Genomic DNA, 7,676 nt, shown 5'->3' on the forward strand with positions numbered 1-7,676 from the left:
TTTCACAGATTTTTACTTCATCGGAAAGTAAGACTTGGCCACTGGTCGATTCACGAACCTATAACAAATATGTACATATATATCAAAGTATGTTCAAAATATATTTACAACATTTTTAATACGTTTTAATGTTTTAAGTTTATTAAGTCAGCTGTCCTCGTTAGTAACCTACAACTAGTTGTCCATAGTTAGATGTACAGAAAATAAATTGATATATATATATATATATATATATATATATATATATATATATATATATATATATATATATATATATATATATATATATATATATATATTATCTTGACCCAATCCACGACCCAGCGTATACACGTCTCAGGCTAGATCACAACTCAAAGTATATATATTTTTAGAATCAACCTCAACCCTGTATAGCTAACTTCAACATTACTGCATATAGAGTGTCTATGGTTGTTCCAAATAATATATATAGATGGGTCGATATGATATGTTAAAACATTTGCATACTTGTCTATGGTATCCCAAGATTACATAATATATTAGAATACATGTATAATACAATACAAGTTAGCTAGGATATGATTAATATAGATTTGTTAGCAATTTTCACGTAGCTACAACAAGCAAAAATATCCAATCTTGTTTTACCCATAACTTCTTTGGTTTAAATCCGTTTTGAGTGAATCCAATTGCTATGATTTCATATTGAACTTAAGTTTATGAATCTATACAGAAAAAGTATAAGTTTATAGTCAAAAATACAGGTTACAAGTCATTTTTGTAAAGGTAGTCATTTTAGTCGAAAGAACGGCGTCTAGATGACCATTTTGGAAAACATACTTCCACTTTGAGTTTAACCATGATTTTTGGATATATTTTCATTTTCATAAGAAAAATCATTTTCCCAGAAGAATAACTTTTAAATCAAAGTTTATCATAGTTTTTAATTAACTAACCCAAAATAGCCCGCGGTGTTACTACGACGGCGGATATCCAGTTTTATGGTGTTTTTTGTGTTTTCAGGTTTTAAATCATTAAGTTAGCATATCATATAGATATAGAACATGTGTATAGTTGATTTTAAAAGTCAAGTTAGAAGGATTAACTTTATTTTGCGAACAAGTTTAGAATTAACTAAACTATGTTCTAGTGATTTCAAGTTTAAACCTTCGAATAAGGTAGTTTTATATATATGAATCAAATGATGTTATGAACATCATTACTACCTCAGGTTTTGTCGATAAACCTACTGGAAATGAGAAAAATAGATCTAGCTTCAAAGGATCCTTGGATGGCTTGAAAGTTCTTGAAGCAGAATCATGACACGAAAACAAGTTCAAGTAAGATTTTCACTCGAAATAAGATTGTTATAGTTATAGAAATTGAATCAAATTTTGAATATGAGTATTACCTTATATTAGAAAAATATCTTACTGTAAATAAGAAAGATTTCTTGAGGTTGGATGATCACTTTACAAGATTGGAAGTTAGCTAGCAAACTTGGAAGTATTCTTGATTTTATGAAACTAGAACTTATAGAATTTATGAAGAACACTTAGAACTTGAAGATAGAACTTGAGAGAGATCAATTAGATGAAGAAAATTGAAGAATTAAAGTGTTTGTAGGTGTTTTTGGTCGTTAGTATATGGATTAGATATAAAGGATGTGTAATTTTGTTTACATGTAAATAAGTCATGAATGATTACTAATATTTTTTGTAATTTTATGAGATATTTCATGTAGTTGCCAAATGATGGTTCCCACATGTGTTAGGTGACTCACATGGGCTGCTAAGAGCAGATCATTAGAGTGTATATACCAATAGTACATACATCTAAAACCTGTGTATTGTACGAGTACGAATACGGGTGCATACGAGTAGAATTGTTGATGAAACTGAACGAGGATGTAATTGTAAGCATTTTTGTTAAGTAGAAGTATTTTGATAAGTGTCTTGAAGTCTTTCAAAAGTGTATGAATACATATTAAAACACTACATGTATATACATTTTAACTGAGTCGTTAAGTCATCGTTAGTCGTTACATGTAAATGTTATTTTGAAGCCTTTAGTTTAACGATCCTGTTAAGTGTTGTTAATCCATTGTTTATTATATCAAATGAGATGTTAAATTATTACATTATCATGATATTATGATGTATTAATATATCTTAATATGATATATATACAATTAAATGTCGTTACAACGATAATCGTTAAATATATGCCTCGTTTCGAAATCCTTAAGTTAGTAGTCTTGTTTTTACATATGTAGTTCATTGTTAATATACTTAATGATATGTTTACTTATCATAATACCATGTTAACTATATATATATCTATATATATGACATCATATAGTTTTTACAAGTTTTAACGTTCGTAAATCACCGGTCAACTTGGGTGGTCAATTGTCTATATAAAACCTATTTCAATTAATCAAGTCTTAACAAGTTTGATTGCTTAACATTTTGGAAACACTTAATCATATAAATATCAATTTCATTTAATATATATAAACATGGAAAAGTTCGGGTCACTACAGTACCTACCCGTTAAATAAATTTCGTCCCGAAATTTTAAGCAATTGGAGGGGTTGACGTATTTTCTGGAAATAAGTGCGGGTATTTCTTTTTCATCTAATCTTCTCATTCCAAGGTGAACTCGGGTCCTCTACGAGCACTCCATCGAACCTTAACAATTGGTATCTTGTTTTGCTTAAGTCTTTTAACCTCACGATCCATTATTTCGACGGGTTCTTCGATGAATTGAAGTTTTTCGTTGATTTAGATTTCCTCTAACAGAATAGTGAGATCTTCTTTAGGAAAATATTTCTTCAAATTCGAGACGTGAAAAGTGTTATGTACAGCCGCGAGTTGTTGAGGTGACTCAAGTCGGTAAGTGTGAAGACCCGTCCTAATCCATCCGGACGAAGTCCATATCGATTATAAACTATTCACAACAGTTGATTACATTACGAGATACTTGACCTCTATATGATACATTTTACAAACATTGCATTCGTTTTTGAAAAGGCAAACTTTCATTTACATCGACAGTTGACAGACATGCATACCATTTCATAATATATACAAATATAATTGACTTAATAATAATCTTGATGAACTCAACGACTCGAATGCAACGTCTTTTGAAATATGTCATTAATGACTCCAAGTAATATCTTTAAAATGAGCAATTGCACAGCGGAAGACTTCTTTCATACCTGAGAATAAACATGCTTTAAAGTGTCAACCAAAAAGGTTGGTGAGTTCATTAGTTTATCATAAATAATCAATCACAATTTTAATAGACCACAAGATTTCATATTTCCATTTCTCATAAACATACGTCCCATGCATAGAGACAAAAATATCATTCATATGGATTGAACACCTGGTAACCGACATTCACAATATGCATATAAGAATATCCCCATCATTCCGGGATCCTCCTTCGGACATGATATAAATTTCAAAGTACTAAAGCATCCGGTACTTTGGATGGGGCTTGTTAGGCCCGATAGATCTATCTTTAGGATTCGCGTCAATTAGGGTGTCTGTTCCCTAATTCTTAGATTACCAGACTAAAAAGGGGCATATTCGATTTAATAATCCAGCCATAGAATGTAATTTTAGGTACTTGTGTCTATTTCGTAAAACAGTTATAAAAGCAGCGCATGTATTCTCAGCCCAAAATATAAAGGGTAAAAAGGCAAATGAAACTCACCATAATGTATTTTGTAGTAAAAATACATATGAAGACATTGAACAAGTGTAGGGTTGGCCTCGGATTCACGAACCTATGTCATTTATATATATATTAACACATATAAGGGTAATCAAACAAATTATGTATTGATATATTTTTATATACTCTGTATATATGGTTCATATAAATATTTGTTTGATAGAATGATAATAATAAGGATAGTGAATAACATGTTGTTTTATTTTGTGATAATAATAATAATCATATTAAGAATAATAATATTAGTAATAATAATAGTATACATAAATTAATACTAATAAAAGTAATAATGATAGTAATAATAATAATTTAAAATTTTTGATAATCTTACTAATACTAATAAAATAAAAATGAAAATTTTGATAAAATAAAAAATAATGGTAATTTTAAGTATAATGATACTAGTAATAATTAAAATGATAATAATGATAATACTTACAATATTCATAAATTTATAATAATATTCATAACATCATTTTTATATTATTTTTATTACAATACAATTTTATTCATTGCTATGCCTTATGGTTCGTTATCATAATAATCTTCATGATATATATAACCATAATACTTTTATATTTATCTTTTAATGATCATAATCATATTTATTTTCATAAGTTACAAATAATAATAATAATAATAATAATAATAATAATAATAATAATAATAATAATAATAATAATAATAATAATAATAATAATAATAATAATAATAATAATAAAAGTGATTACTACCTTTAAAGCTTTTTCTAAAAAAAATGCTCCAGGCATGGTTCAAACCTACGACCTCTCGCTAAAGGCAAACACTCCAAACCACTCCTCTGCTCCTTACTTTTCTGAGTGAAATTGCAAGCCATATTTATTTAACCCGTTTATACTTCAATTCGGCCCATCAACAAATAAACTCTCTGGCCCAACAGTTAAACACTTCGGCCGAAGACAGCTATCTTTTATTAAAAAGAAATTTGTTTGCAGTGGCCTGGATTTGAAACCAGGACCTCTCGATAATCACCAACAGCTCAAACTATTGAACTGCCATTGCTTTTCTGAATTAATATCTAAACCCAATCTATATAACCCGTTTTGGCCTGCTGTCATCTTCTTCTTTGCTCGTTTTCCAATATGATCATAAGATCATCATCATCATCATCATCATCTTAAACATCATCATCATTTTCTTTATTACAGAATCCTCATACGATTAGTATCATAATTATCATCGTCACTCACTCTCATTCGTAACCATCATCATATCTTAGTCATTAGCACTATCACCCTAACTCTATTATCATCAACTATATTACATCATAACCGTACCATCACCATCATATTTATCATATCTAGTAATTTAATTACCTCTTAAATATATGACTCGAATATAATCTGTCCACATTTTTACAAGTCCAAACTATCAAAATCATTTTTCAAACTTCAAAGCCCCAACAAAAAAAATAATAATTCTTGGTTCAAAAGGAAAACGACCCATAGCAATCAAAAGAAATTCGGTGGTTGATTGAGCAAGGATGCAGTGGTATCGAGTTGTAAAGAAGCATCATGAACTAACTCCACTAACCCCATTATTACGTGTCCCTTATAAACAAATAAATAAAAAAAAAAGACGAACCATGATGGCCCCCTTTGGACCCATAATCCCACTAGTTTTCCTTGGATGCCCATCTGTTCCCCACGATTCTTGACAGTATCAACATGTCCCTGTCTTCTTTCTTTATTTTAACATTGTTTTATTTAATCAACTTGGTATCCTCTTGGAACTAGTCTATTATCTTAATATCAACTTTTCGATGGATAAGAATAGATGGAAAGTGTATCGAATATATAATATAAAAGGCAGTCACAGTAGGTGTTCGGATAACAGAAATATTATACAACAGCAGCAGCAATTTAATACAAGATGGTATTGAAATAAAGGGGTGACGTGGGGTGGTGTTGGCTTGGTTGTTCGAGCAGAAGGGACAGCGATAGAAGCAGCCATATGCAGCAGTTAACAAGCAGGATCACAGGTAAGTTAAGTGGTGACGGTTTGGGGTTTAACGCAGCAGCGTAAATATGGCCAATTGGGTTTTGTCGGTAATTAAACAGATACATAAGATTTGCAGCTGCAGCAGAAGTATAAGATTTTGGTGGTTCACGAATAAAACAGGAACATTCATGGCAGTTTTCGATCATTATAGTTTTATTGGTGGAAGTGGGTTTGTTCGAGTAGTGGTCGTCTTGTGGGGTGACGATGGTCATGGTGATCATAAAAGTAGGAGAAGAAAAAGGTGGTGGTGATTCAAGGTTATGAGATTTGATGAAGGTGGTGTCGTGGTGATCTTGGTGATATCGTGGAGGTGAGCAAGAAAAAGTTATGAAGATGATTTGATGGGGTGAATGGTTCGTTGTGATTGTGATGATTGGGTATCGGACATAACCAGAAAGGAAAACAAAATTCGATAGTAATTACAAGTGTTCAAATGATATTGTTGTTTGTTTTTGATTGCTTTCATTCAAAGAGGATCGATTTGTTTTATATCAATTGAAGGAGTCGACTAATTTCTTTTGAATCAGACAAAATGATAAACAATAATAGAGTTAAAGGTTGACACCGATTGCTAACAAATTTTGTTTGCTTATAAGATTCAGTTTGATTGATCGTACCAATTAATAGACAGAAACAAAAATCAAACACAGTTTGATTGTGATTTCAAACGGAAATACGTATTTTTCTCATATATGCACATATAATTTTTATTATAAATATAAAATTGCTGTATTGATACGTATATATGCATAACTCGTATCTTATATATATATATATATATATATATATATATATATATATATATATATATATATATATATATATATATATATATATATATATATTTTATAAGTCTTTAATAGTTAACAAATATGTTAATAATATTAATAATATTGCTAATAATTAAGAAATGTACTATTAATAATAACAATTATATTAATAATAATAATAAATAATAAAAATACAATAATCCTAAAACTTATAATAATTATAGTTTTATTGATAATAATAATAGATTACCTTAATTTCTATTAATAAATATTATAATAATAATGATATTAATACTAATAATACTAATAATAATAGTAGTTATATAACAGATCAATTATATCAAATTTCATATTTATATATATTATACAAAATAATAATAATAACACTGTTATTAATATTAGATATATATTCTAACAGTAGGGAAAGTAATCATAATATTAGTAAAGGTAACAATTTAAATGCATCAAATTTCATATCTATATACACACAATTGTTCATGAATCGTCGGGAATGGTCAAGGTCAAATGCATTTATGAAAAACAGTTCCAACATTTTGAGACTTAGTTTAATAAACTTTGCTTATCATGTCGGAATCATTATAAGATTAAATTTAAATTTGATCGGGAATTTCTAGGTCGTTACAGTACCTACCCGTTAAAGAAATTTCGTCCCGAAATTTGAGTGAGGTCGTCATGGCTAACAATAAAAATGTTTTCATGGCGAATATGAGTTGATAAATAGAATTTTATCACAGGGTGTATCCTGGATAAAATAATTCGATTATTCGAAGCGTACGAGTGAAGCTATCACGAAAGAATAAATGAAGAAAATAGAGATTCGTCTTAGCTTTTGACGTAATCAGGGTTGAATTTAGAAAATAAGGTGCATCTTAGCTTTTGACGTTGTTGAATTCCGGAATTCAAGGGATTTAAAGAAAATCTTGAAAATCTAAAAGATTTGATTCTTCGGTGAATAAGGAAATTAAGATCTCTATAATTAAATACGGTGATCTGTCTTGATTATTCTGCCTGATATTTCTCTTATAAATTAAACTCTTTCGTTCCATTATTCTCACCATTCCTATACTTTCTTTCTTAGTTCATACATCCAAAAAAATTGTGAAAAAGCTTAAT

The sequence above is a fragment of the Rutidosis leptorrhynchoides genome, chromosome 6, assembly GCF_046630445.1.
Source record: "Rutidosis leptorrhynchoides isolate AG116_Rl617_1_P2 chromosome 6, CSIRO_AGI_Rlap_v1, whole genome shotgun sequence".
Classification (NCBI taxonomy): Eukaryota; Viridiplantae; Streptophyta; class Magnoliopsida; order Asterales; family Asteraceae; genus Rutidosis; species Rutidosis leptorrhynchoides.